Below are 11,898 nucleotides of genomic sequence, written 5' to 3' on the forward strand. Positions count from 1 at the left end.
ATAGTATATATAGTATACATATATACACTCATTTTCAAAACCTATTTCAAAGACTCGTGTCTCCTCTGAAATCATGGCCTCAGATATTTTTCAAGACGGTGAGCCATACATTTGGTTTTCAACATTTTGAATCACACTTCCTTTGGTTATGAAATGAAATACATTTCATGGGAAGTTATAGTTCTAAATGGCACTAAGAACTAGAGGGAAATGAATAGCCCGCCCTCTTTGCCCTGGAGTTTTGCCTTTAGTCCTTACTATATGAAATATAAATCACATTACTTAAGGAAGCCTAAATAGAAAATCATGGTACCTAACAATTATTGAGACTCCATTATGTGCCAGGTACTGCTAGGTACTCTATATACATTCTCTCATTATATCCACATAAGCATAAGAAACAGGTTGGTGAGTTTCTCCATTTTACAAATGAGGAAACTAAGTCTTAATTAAGACACTTGCCCAAAATCACAGAACCCGTAATCAACAGAACCAAGACTCACACATAGAATGGTCAGATTACTAAGTCAGGGCCCTTAATCTCACTATTAAGTAATGCGTGTGAGTATTTTTGCACTTTCATATACTTTCACATGTCCTTTAACGTGTTAATATAACCAACCCAGAGAATATAATGGAATTACTCAGTAAATTGACATCTTTGTTTCCTCTCACTGGCAAATGTCAATGGGAGAACTATTCCTTGCTGTCATTCCTTCTTTCTTGCCTGATTTTCCTGTCCATTCCCAACACCCTACCTGTATAATCTGAGACAAGCAAGGAAATCCTGCCTTCAGGGTCCCTGGAGTCTCATCCTATTTTTAATCCTCAGCCTGTTGACACTCACCAGCTTCTGAAGGCCATTAAACAAGAAGAGTTGCTACTTTTTCTATTGTGGAAATCACTAACTGGAAGGTGACATTACAAATGGGCAGGGAAATTTGCCTGAGGGAAAAGAGCAGTAGTATTGAGCTAAAAGGCCTACTGACTACCAGAAGTCCTCATGGTTAGTGAACTGTGTAGGTCATGAAAACGGTACCTGAGGAGTTGGGGAATTCTAGGTAATCTGGCTTCATAACTTCAAGTGTTAATTACAAAGATGAAAGGGCATTTGAAGATGGTTCTTACCGTGCACATTTGGGCAATAAATATTTAGGAATAAGGAGATGAACAAAGTGTGTTTCCTGTGGTGAATTTTTGATCTAGAGACCTCAAAAGCAAACAGAATAAGACCCTCTCTTCCTTAAATCATTTACTTGAAAAATGGTACGATGGCTTCCTTAGGCCCAGCCAGTATAATGCCTGTTACATTTGTAAACTCTGGAGGGTCCTGTAACATAAAATCTATTCATATAATTGTATTTGGGGATGGAGTGGAGTAGTAACCCAATGTCTGCATCATACTTAATGGATGAACCACACCAGAGGCAAACTGATCTAGAGAAACATAGTAAGAATGCTGATCACTACTGCTATTTAACTACTATTGAACATTGTACTGGAAATATCAGCTAATATAATTAAGCAAGAGAAAGAATGTAGAGGTAAAAAACTTGGAAAGGACAAGATAAAATGATCACTATTTGTAGATGAAATATAATTGTAAGCCTACAACCTCAAAGAGAATCACCAACAAAGTACAAAGAGTAGGAGAATCCAGCAAGATGATCGGGTACAGGGAAAGGATTCTAAGTTAACGAGTAGCACCTAACAGCTATCTTGAACGAGTAGCACTGACCCACCTGTTGATAATTGCCGCTGGTAAGGGGTAACCACACAATTGTTTTATTTAGATTTTCTGATTGAAAAACAAAATGTGTTACCCTCCCAACTGTGAAAATTCTTTTCAAGTCCATGTCCACAAATTACCCAACAGAATCTTCCTGAGCCAATACAGAGAATAAGGTAAGCTAATTGAACATTTTTCCTAAGCAGCCTATTAAACAAAAATCTCAATGGAAGTTTTGGCATGTTTATCATCTGAGGGCCACCTCCATTTGTTCCTTCCCCTGCAATAGCGGTGGTCCCACCAGAGATTTGTCCACTTATGTGAATTGGGTCTTTTGAGCATTTTTCCAAGAAAAGGTAACTTTCTAGGCAGGTTTGTTGTAGCTATTTCAATAATCATTGTGCATATGTCTCCTGTAATAATACTTAAAATCAGATGATGCTGACCCAGTTAGAGCTAAGGATTAAAGAAATCTGCTTAGAAGTGAATTGAGTCCACTAGAGCAACTGCCAAGAGAAATGCATTCCGCAGAATGCCCTTCAGAGAACCTCTCATTAGCCAGACTGCAAAGCTTTGATTTCTTTTCACTTGCTATACAACTGCCTGGGTTTCATTTAAACATGGGTGTAATATGTGTTCATATGTGTTCACAGAATATTTGGTTTAGTCTTTCATTTTTCCTGGACACCATATTCAGTCTTATGCAGAACTCAGTTAAATTATCACTCTACCCTAAAATAAAAATTAAAGACCATACAATCTTAATACAAATTGTATATACTCTAGGTATTTTCTTCATATGATTTTTATATAACTTCCAATACATCAGAATTATGAAAAAGTTAAAGCATTGCCTTTTAAACTAGAACCAGTTTTTGACTCTGAGCCTTTAATCTGAAATACCAAAACCAACAGCAAAGTCTGTTGCTCCTCCCATCAACCAGAGGCCATAGAATCTGCACAGAAATACATCTGTGCTTTCCTGAACTACTGCCAATTTTGCATTTATCCTTCCTTCTATGCATTTGTTTCTATGTTGGATTTGATGTTATCTGTGGCTGTTGTGTTTTGTCTATAATGTGTTCTCTCTCTTTTTTTTTTTTTAATGTTTTATTTATTTTTGAGAGAGAAAGACAGAATGGCAAGTGGAGGAGGGGCAGAGAGAGAGGGAGACACACAGTCCAAAGCAGGCTCCAGGCTCTGAGCTGTCAGCACAGAGCCCAATGTGGGGCTCAAACTCATGAACCGTGAGATCATGACCTGAGCCATAGTCGGACGCTTAACCGACTGAGCCACTCAGGGGCCCCGTCTGTAATGTGTTCTTAATACACATCCTATGTCAGATGCATTTGTATCAGTGTTATCTATTATAGGCTAAAAAATCTCAGGTGCCCTTCAGAAGGGAGGAGTTTTAATAGCCAATGTCTTGAGCCTTGGGTCTGCATTACACCCACCTGGGGTGATTTGTTTATTCAAACAAGGATGTTGCCCCTGAAGGTTCCTATTCAATAGATGTGGGGTGGGTCTGGGGTGTGTGGGTGGCCCAGTCAGTGAAGCGTCCGACTTGGACTGAGGTCACGATCTCATGGTTTGTGAGTCCGATCGCCATGTCAGGCTCAGAACCTGGAGTCTGCTTCGGATTCTGTGTCTCCCTCTCTCTCTCTCTGCCCCTCCCCTGCTTGTGCTCTGTCTCTCTCTCTCTCTCAAAAATAAACATTAAAAAATTAAAAAAAAAAAAAAGATGTGAAGCGGGCCTTACCACTAATTCTGATGCACAAGAGTTGAGAGGCACTCTTTTTAATATTATGTCAAGTCCTATCCATAGTACCCAGCATACTGACCCTCAAAAACTCTTTCTGTAACTGGTGAACTGGTTTGAGATGGAGCCTCACTTGAGGGGTCACAGGCAGTCCTTGCACAAGTAAGTCCAGTGATTCTAAGGAAATACGATGCTGACAAATCCACAGATGCACTTGACCTGTGTCCCTTGAGCCCACCAGATTATTGATTTAACCAGGACAGGCCCAACCTCTTTTATAACTAAAAAAACTTTTGTGGGGCACCTGGCTGGCTCAGTGGGTGGAGCATGCAACTCTTGATCTCAGGGTTGTAAGTTCAAGTCCCATTTTAGGTATGGAGATTACTTTAAAAGAAATAAAATAAAATCTTAAAAAAAAAAATTTGTGTGTAAAGATTCTAGGTTGCTAACAATCTAAGAAAGAATATGCCTCTATTGTCATAAAACACTCTTTATATTTATGGAGTTCTTTTCCTTGACTTAAAAGTGGGGAAATAACCATCCATTCCAATAAGCGCTTCACATATAAGATCCCAGAGCTGAGTTTTATGATGCAGTAAGTTAAAATTCCTGAAGATTTGCGGGTAATGTAATGGAAGTCAGTGTTATATTTTCTTGGTAGAAACCATTTCCACGCTTGGTAGCTCCAACAACGGCAATTAGTTTGCGGCAATCCTAAAACTGCAAGAATTAACTGGATTTAGACGATGGGGCCTGAAGGCCAGCCCTGGTACCCTAGTGGAAGAAGGACCTGTCTTCCTGACTTCCGTGGTGCTTCACAAATGCTAGGTGTGTCAGAATCGCCTGGAAAGCTTGTTAAACACGCAGATTCCTAGACCTCACCTCCAGAGATTTTGATCGAGTAGCTCAGCCACAAAGCCTAGGAATCTGCAGGTTTAACAGCCACGCCAGGTTGACTCTGATGTAGGGGAGGTGATACCTACAGAAATATCATGCTGGGTTGTGCTTTATTTATTTATTTTTTTCACTTCCAGTGTCTGAAGGAAACTAATGAAAGAGCTTAACAACCTCAGCTATCATGGGGTTTTCCCACGCTAGGCATGTAGTAAACTGTTTTTATGACCTGTTTTCTAACAAGTGTATTTATACGTCAAAGAACCTCTTCTGCCCCTTGGAGACATTTATTCCTGGTTGAAATTCAGTCTTGGAGCCAATGTTTTCAAACCCAATGAATTAAACTGTCTCACCAAAGTTACTGGGAGTGTTTTTACAAGTGCTACCCTTTAATCTGAATGAAAATAAAATAGAGACTCCACTAAAATGACTTCAGATACAATGCATGATCTAACCAAGAGAGGATACTGCTAAGTAATCTGACAACATGACTAGTTCTCTGTAGTGGGAAGTAGTTGGTAAGCAGTGTTGCAAAAGGGCTCGACTGAAATGGTAGTTCAGGCTGTGAGACCATTGTGGGAGGAGAGGAGAGATGAGAAGGACCTTTCTCACTGCTTTAGTACCACTGAGATCTTCCCTACTTTGGACTAAGGTAGTGGGAGAAGGACCTGAGGTGAGTCCCTTCCCCTGTCTGCTCTTTTCACACCATTTTCCTCTTCTGTCCCTTGCTCTCCCATTTTGATTTCCCTTACTTTTTCTCAGAGGTATAGTGAAGTCGGGGACCCAAGTAGAGCCCTTTGAAGGGGGCCACTTGACCTTTGAAAAACATGACGATGATACATTTTCCTGCAGACTGTCAGTCAGAGGTCTCATCCTCACAATTGAAAGGGCGCAACAGTTTGTAAAACCAATCCATCTTTTCCTCCTTTTCGATGCTCACAGTAGTAAAGTCTATCGTGAGGATTTCTGAAATGGGGAGGAAATAGGAAATTAGTATTCTGAAACTGATTTGGAACCTCAGACAAGCCGCCATTGTGCGGATGAGTCACCAAAAGGTCTGGGAGCTGTTTGCCATCTATCAACGCAGAAGGAGGTTAGAATGGAAATCAGCGAAAAACAAATGACTCAGTTTTCCTTTTTAGAAAATGCTCAGTTCCAGTGGCCTGATTTCCCCATTTAAATAAAAAGGATGAAACCATGGCCAGCCAATGGCAGTCCAGGTTGGACAGTTAGAGACAGCTTCCTGCATTGGTGTCAGTCAAAAAAGTGAGGTTTCCCACTCACTAGTGCTCTAGGAAACTTTTTGCAGAAGCTTATGACATTATGTACCAGGAAGAGGAGATGTAAGTCAAAGGAAGATTCAACCATGTATTTATTTCCTGCTTTGTCAGAGACTCATGTGATTGGAAAGAATGAGAAGGCCTGTGTTTCCGTCCCAACTTTTCTGTTTACACGCTATGTGACTTTGGCAGGTCGTACAACCTTTTTGACAGTGTTTTCTCTTCTGTGAAGTGAGAATAATATCTGCATCACAGGGCAGTTGTGAAGGGCAAGTGAGAAAGTATACCTGAGTTAGTGCACATTTTTAAGCCCTAAAAAATGTAAAGTATCTTTGCTGCTGTGAAGGTATTTGGAGGGATGGCAATGGCCTTGGGTCACAGAAATGAGGCGAGAGAGAGGGAGTGCACTATTACTGCTTTGAGGGGAAATGGTAAATGTTTGAATGTACATCCCTATTATCATATTTCATATATCTGAAGATGGGCCTTCCTTATAAAAACTCAATCATGACCATCATTGATTTCAAAATGTTAGGCAACAAATGTGTCAACAGTAGACATTTCTGATGAAAGAATAATAGCCATCATTTAATGCTCCCTTTAGACTCAGCATAGTAATACGCTCTTTTTCAGATGATCTCATTTAATCATAGCCCTGTGATGCGGAAGTTCTCAACAGCCACTATCAACAACCCCGCGCATTGAGTATTATATAGTATTTATCATATAGTATTATTATTCCCACTTTAAACATGATGAAACTCATCAAAATTAAACTGTTAAAAACTTTCCCAGAGTCATACACCTACTAGGCAGTGGAGCAGAGTTTCAAACCCAAGTGTGTCTGACTCAGAAACATGTGTCCTTAACCACCAAAATCTTGAAGAGAATAGAAGCCACATTGTTTTCCACTGAATTGAAACAAAAGTCCTGTCTCTGTGACAAGCTGACCTTTACTTAAGTTACTGTTTTTGAAATAGGTGAATGGTGATGAGAGTAGTGTAAACACACACACACACACACACACACACACACACACACACACACGCACACTCCCCTGCCTCACACCCGGTCCCTGTCAACCATGATTTATTTGCTAAGAAGTTGCTATAACTGATGAAATCAAAAAGCTTAGGCTTTTACTCCTCCTGCCTTAGTACTGACAGCTATGTGTCTTTGAGTAAGGAATTTAAATTCTGAGCCTTGATTTCTTCTATGAGCGTAAGTCCAAATGTTTATCCAGCCCACCTCACTGGGTGAGGTTCAAATGACATGGTGCACACGAAAGTGTTTATAGATACTAAAGAAAAGGGAGGGCTTTATTAAGAATCTCTTCCAGGGATGGGGCATCTGGGTGGCTCAGTTGGTTGAGCATCTGACTTTGGCTCAGGTCATGATCCTGTGGTTCATGAGTTCGAGCCCCACATTGGGCTCTCTGCTGTTAGTTCAGAGCCCGCTTCAGATCCTCTGTCCCCCTGTCTCTCTCTGCTCTCCCCAGCTCGCTCTCTCTCAAAAATAAATAAACATTTAAAAAAATGTCTTCCAGGGCGTGTGAGTGGCTCAGTCAATTAAGCATCTGACTCCTTGATTTCTGCTCAGTTTATGATCTCCCAATTTGTGAGACCAGGGATCAAGCCCCATGTCAGGCTCTGCTTGGGATTCTCTTTCTCCTTTCTGGCCCTATCCACCCACTTGTACTCTCTTTCTCTCTCTCAAAATAAAGAAATAAACATTTAAAAAGAAAGAAAGGAAGAAAGAATCTCTTCCACCAGAAAGAGGTTGGGAGGTGGTTTGGCAAGTAGTACAGAAAAATCAAAATAACCATTAACCCCTGCCTGTAATAGTCACTCTTCTCATGATGTATTTGCTCATCTAAAGAAGTGTCTTTCAAATCCTGGTGTACCTACTGGTGGCACACGACATTATTTAAAGGGGTATGTGAAAAATTATTTTCAGAGTTTTATGCTCTAAAGTACTACAGGAAAATATACAAAACCTGTGATTTCCCTGATGATTGTTGAGGATTTGGCTAAGCATAAAAATTGAGTCAATTTAAAGTTGACTAAGTATTATCAAGTACAGGTGTCCCATGGATCTGGCAAGCATAGTAAAAGTAGAAGGCAAGTGCCTTTAGGAAACACTGAGAAACACTTGCTCTGTTTGGAAACAGACTAATCTTGGAGGAGTTGGTCAGGGTTCTCTCCGCTTGATCTCTGTTGATCTCCTCACGTCTTCAACAGCAGTCATCATGACAGTGAAGAGGCCTGTGGACACTCCTCAAAGTTTATCCCATGCCCCGCTCCCCTGCTCCAGCTGAATGCACTCCACAAGAAAGGCAATTGAAGCCAAAGGGCTCCTTTTTCCCTTCTCTAAGAAATATGCTCTTCACTCTGTGTGTTACCCAGAGGATTCAAACCCCGGATGTGCCTTCTACACAGAGCCTGAGTCTAGTTTAAAAATTTACTTTTGATATCTCAAAAGTCCTGATCCAGCATCTTTCAGAGAGAAAGTCTAAGTGTTCCGGAAAAGGATTAGAACAGTCCCGCTGTGATTAATTCCTCAGTTTAGGCCCTGAGTGTCTGCCATTCTCTAGCTGCAGTTAAGCTACTAAAGGTTGAAAGCCAGTGATAACTATTTTACTGCAAGGTTTTTGTCTTTGATGACAGGACTTTCACTTAAGATGGCTTCTCCAGGCCTTTCTGAGAAACCAGTATTGACCTGATGTGGCCTCTTAAAAAGCAACACAGTTTTCTGTATTAAGGGACTTCAGTGGACCATATCCAATCTTTCTCCAAATATAATCTAACTACTCAGACAGTGGTTGAAAGAAAAATAAAGAAGCATCATTTATTAAGGAAAAGAAACCTTCCTGTATTTTCTCAAGGAGCTCCTGGGTTAATGCAGACATTTTCTCTCATCATTTTAATGCTTTTTAAATTTTATTTATTTATTTTGAGAGAGAGAGATCATGTGCAGGGTAGGGGCAGAGAGAGAGAATCCCAAGCAGGCTCCACACTGTCAGTGCAGAGCCCGACATGGGGCTCAAACTCATGAACCAGAAGATCATGACCTGAGCTGAAATCAAGAGTCGGACACTTAACCAACTGAGCCACCCAGGTGGCGCCCCTCTCATCATTTAACAGCAACATCTGGATTTTTAAAACATAGAGAAGGAGGTTTAGAGATTCACCAGCGGTCCACAGCTAAGGGGCAGATCTGTGATCTGAGCCCAGTTCTGTGTGGTTGCAGAGACTATGACTTTCCACCATACCACAGTACTCACACTCAAATCTTTATTAAGCGATATCGAGGACTAGCACTTTTTAAAATAATTTAATTTCATTAGGGAGTGAAGAGAATCAGAATTTGAAAGCTATGTGTACGGAAACCGCCTGCACACACCATTCATGGGGGCTTCCAGGCTGGTTGCGAAGGGGGACCGCTTGGACCCCAGCGCTGTCGTGGCTCTCGGTGTTGGCGAAAATGCTGGAGGAGCATCCCCACTGGGGCTGAGCCGGAGAGGAGTCCAGGGCAGGAACAAAGGCTGATGCTCCTCTTCCCCGTTCCTCCTTACCCTGCCCACAGGTGTAAGCAGAGGGCCGGGGCGGCTATGAATCATTAAGGAGGGGAGTGCTAGGGCACTGTCTCAAGGGAGAGATTTCCCTCACCCAACAGAGGTTTTCTTCCCCCCCTTTGACGAATTTAGCTGGAGGAATCTGACAACAAACCACGAGATTTCTTTGTTGGGCTGAGCAGGCAGGACCCATGCGAAGTATTTTCCCACGCCACTTCTACCACCTCGCAGAAAACTGCCTGAGTGGTTTCTGTTTTCCTTCTGTGTCCCCCCAGCCCGAGGTCAAACAGTAACCGAAAAACGTCATTGCTCTCGGTCACTGTTTGGTTCTGCCACTCAGCGGGAGGATTGAAGTGAGCTCCTCCTGATCAGTCGCCTGTTGGCAAGGTTGCACAGGAGGCAGGCTCTGTACCCACTGTTGAAAGTTAGGCAGACACATGTGGTCCAGTTTGCAGAGATTTCCACTGCCAACCTCCTGATGATGGAAAGTTCCTGACGGCTTCCTTAACATTGTGAGGAGACAGGCACCTTCCATGCTGCCCCCCTCCCCCGCCACGGGGTCATTGCCATTATTTATCATATGAAATGGATCGCCACAAAGAACTTGTTTTGATTTAGCCCAGGTCCCTGATTTTCAAAAATTATTTTGGCACTGAAATGTCTCTTTCCCTCTCTTAAAGTTTGTCATTGGTTGTGTTGCTTGCCTCTAGCCAGAGCCCTTTGGAATGCCTTACTCTTGAAGCTGAGTGCACGATGCCCTGAGATTGCCGAGTGTCAGGCCTGGCCCCGGGAGTGAGGTTACTCAGGTGTTATCAGACTGTGCACCGCCAGCCGCTCAAAACCCCACTCCAGCTCAGTGTGATAACAGCCCAGACTAATGGTCTGCTATGAAACACTCCCCGGCATCCCCCAAAAGTCTGTTATCTGGCAAGTATTTTGCACTTAATACCCAGAAAATGTAAAATCTCTGGGCTCTGGTGGGTTCTCTGAATCTCAAGTCAGCAAAATGCTAAGCAGCTTTTGAAGCAAGTGTATAAAACGTGCTTGGAACAGCAGTTTGCCTCCTCACTTTTGTAACAGCTTGACTTTTGTCTTCTGTGAGAGCAATGTTCTTCATGCTGGGGTGTGTGGACCACATACCCTACCTTCTACCTCCCAAAGTCCACAAACACTTCCCAAAGGTACCAGGCAAGAGAGTCGACACAAAGACATTTCTAGACCTTTAATTTCTGTATGAATAATTTCCCCAAAGTCATCTGCCTTTGGAGGTGGGGGTGCCACTAAGATGCTTCGTGCATTCTAAAGAATGAGGAAAAAGCTGAACCAACTCCAGAGATCTGAGTGGGCTGGGTCTCCAGGAAAAAGAGAAACACAGGGAACCCCCAGGGGGACCTGTGGGGGAGGCAGCATAGATGGAGAAGGAGAATGAGATCCAGAAGCTAGGACCTTGTCTTCCAAGGGACAGCAGACCTTTAAAAGGGACCAGTTCTCTTGGAGCAGAATTAACTGTAACTGGAAAAAGAATCTCCAGAAAACATTTCTGTTGGTGCTGATTATTGGTTTAAACTGCTAAGCTGAACTGAATAACAAGATTGTACCTGTGATTTACCAGCTAATTAGATAAATATAATAGCCAGTGTGTGTTGGGGGCAGGAGGGGCGTTGTCTATGGTGGGAGAGGGATTGTCTATGAATAATTTGGCTCCTGAGATCTCCACACATTGTCTATTAAATCGCTCTCCCGTAACATACCCTCCCTGTAAATTTGTGTGTTTGTTACGATTTATAATTCACAAAGTATTTTCACATTATCCCACTTAATCTCCCTATTCTTCTTATGCCACATTGAAGACAAGAGCCACTAGGATGAGCTCCCTCAACTCTCCATCTGGGCTTCCTGAATGAATTCTGCACCTGCACCTCCCTGGCCTCCTTCCCTGCCGTGTCCATGGAATGCAAAGTGCCCCTTCCCCTGCCCAAGGCTAATTCCACCTCCTCCCCTTCCTGGGGACCCCATCAATCATCCACCACTAACTTTAGCATCTTTCTTTCAACTGGCTCTTTCCCACACACTAACATGGCCAAATCTCTCCTGTCTTCAGGGAAACGAAGACCCGGTTGACCTGATGTTGCCTCTAGCTACTGTCTCCATCATCTGCCTGCACAGTCTAGCTACGTGACAGCAGCTGCACTCTCCTGTCTCAGTCTTCAGCCCGCTGCTTCTGGTTTCTGCCATTCTTGCAGAATGGCTTTGAAGTCATCAAATCCAGTGACCTTTATGCTACCCACTCTCCTTGAGCCATTTGGTACTGTGGAACAATTCCTCCTTCTTGAAACATCCCCTTTCCGTGACTTCAAGGTTACCCCTCTTTCCATCATCTCTAGCTCTTCCGGCTCAGGCTCCTTCACTGCGTTCTCTTCCTTCACCTGCTCTTTAAAAAACTACGATTATCAAAGTCTGACATACATACAGAGAAGTGTACAAATCCTGACTTTACAGACCAATTTTTACCAGCTGAACATACCCAAGTAACTGACACATAGATCAAAAAAAAAAACAAACTGTTTCCAGCACCCCCAGAAATACCCCTTGCACCCTCTTACAGCCGCCCCGCGCTCCTAAAGAGTGACCACCATCTAGACTTTGAACGTCAGAGATGTGT

This window comes from Panthera pardus, unplaced genomic scaffold (genome assembly GCF_024362965.1).
Source record: "Panthera pardus isolate Hobbes unplaced genomic scaffold, ASM2436296v1 HiC_scaffold_11, whole genome shotgun sequence".
Taxonomy (NCBI): domain Eukaryota; kingdom Metazoa; phylum Chordata; class Mammalia; order Carnivora; family Felidae; genus Panthera; species Panthera pardus.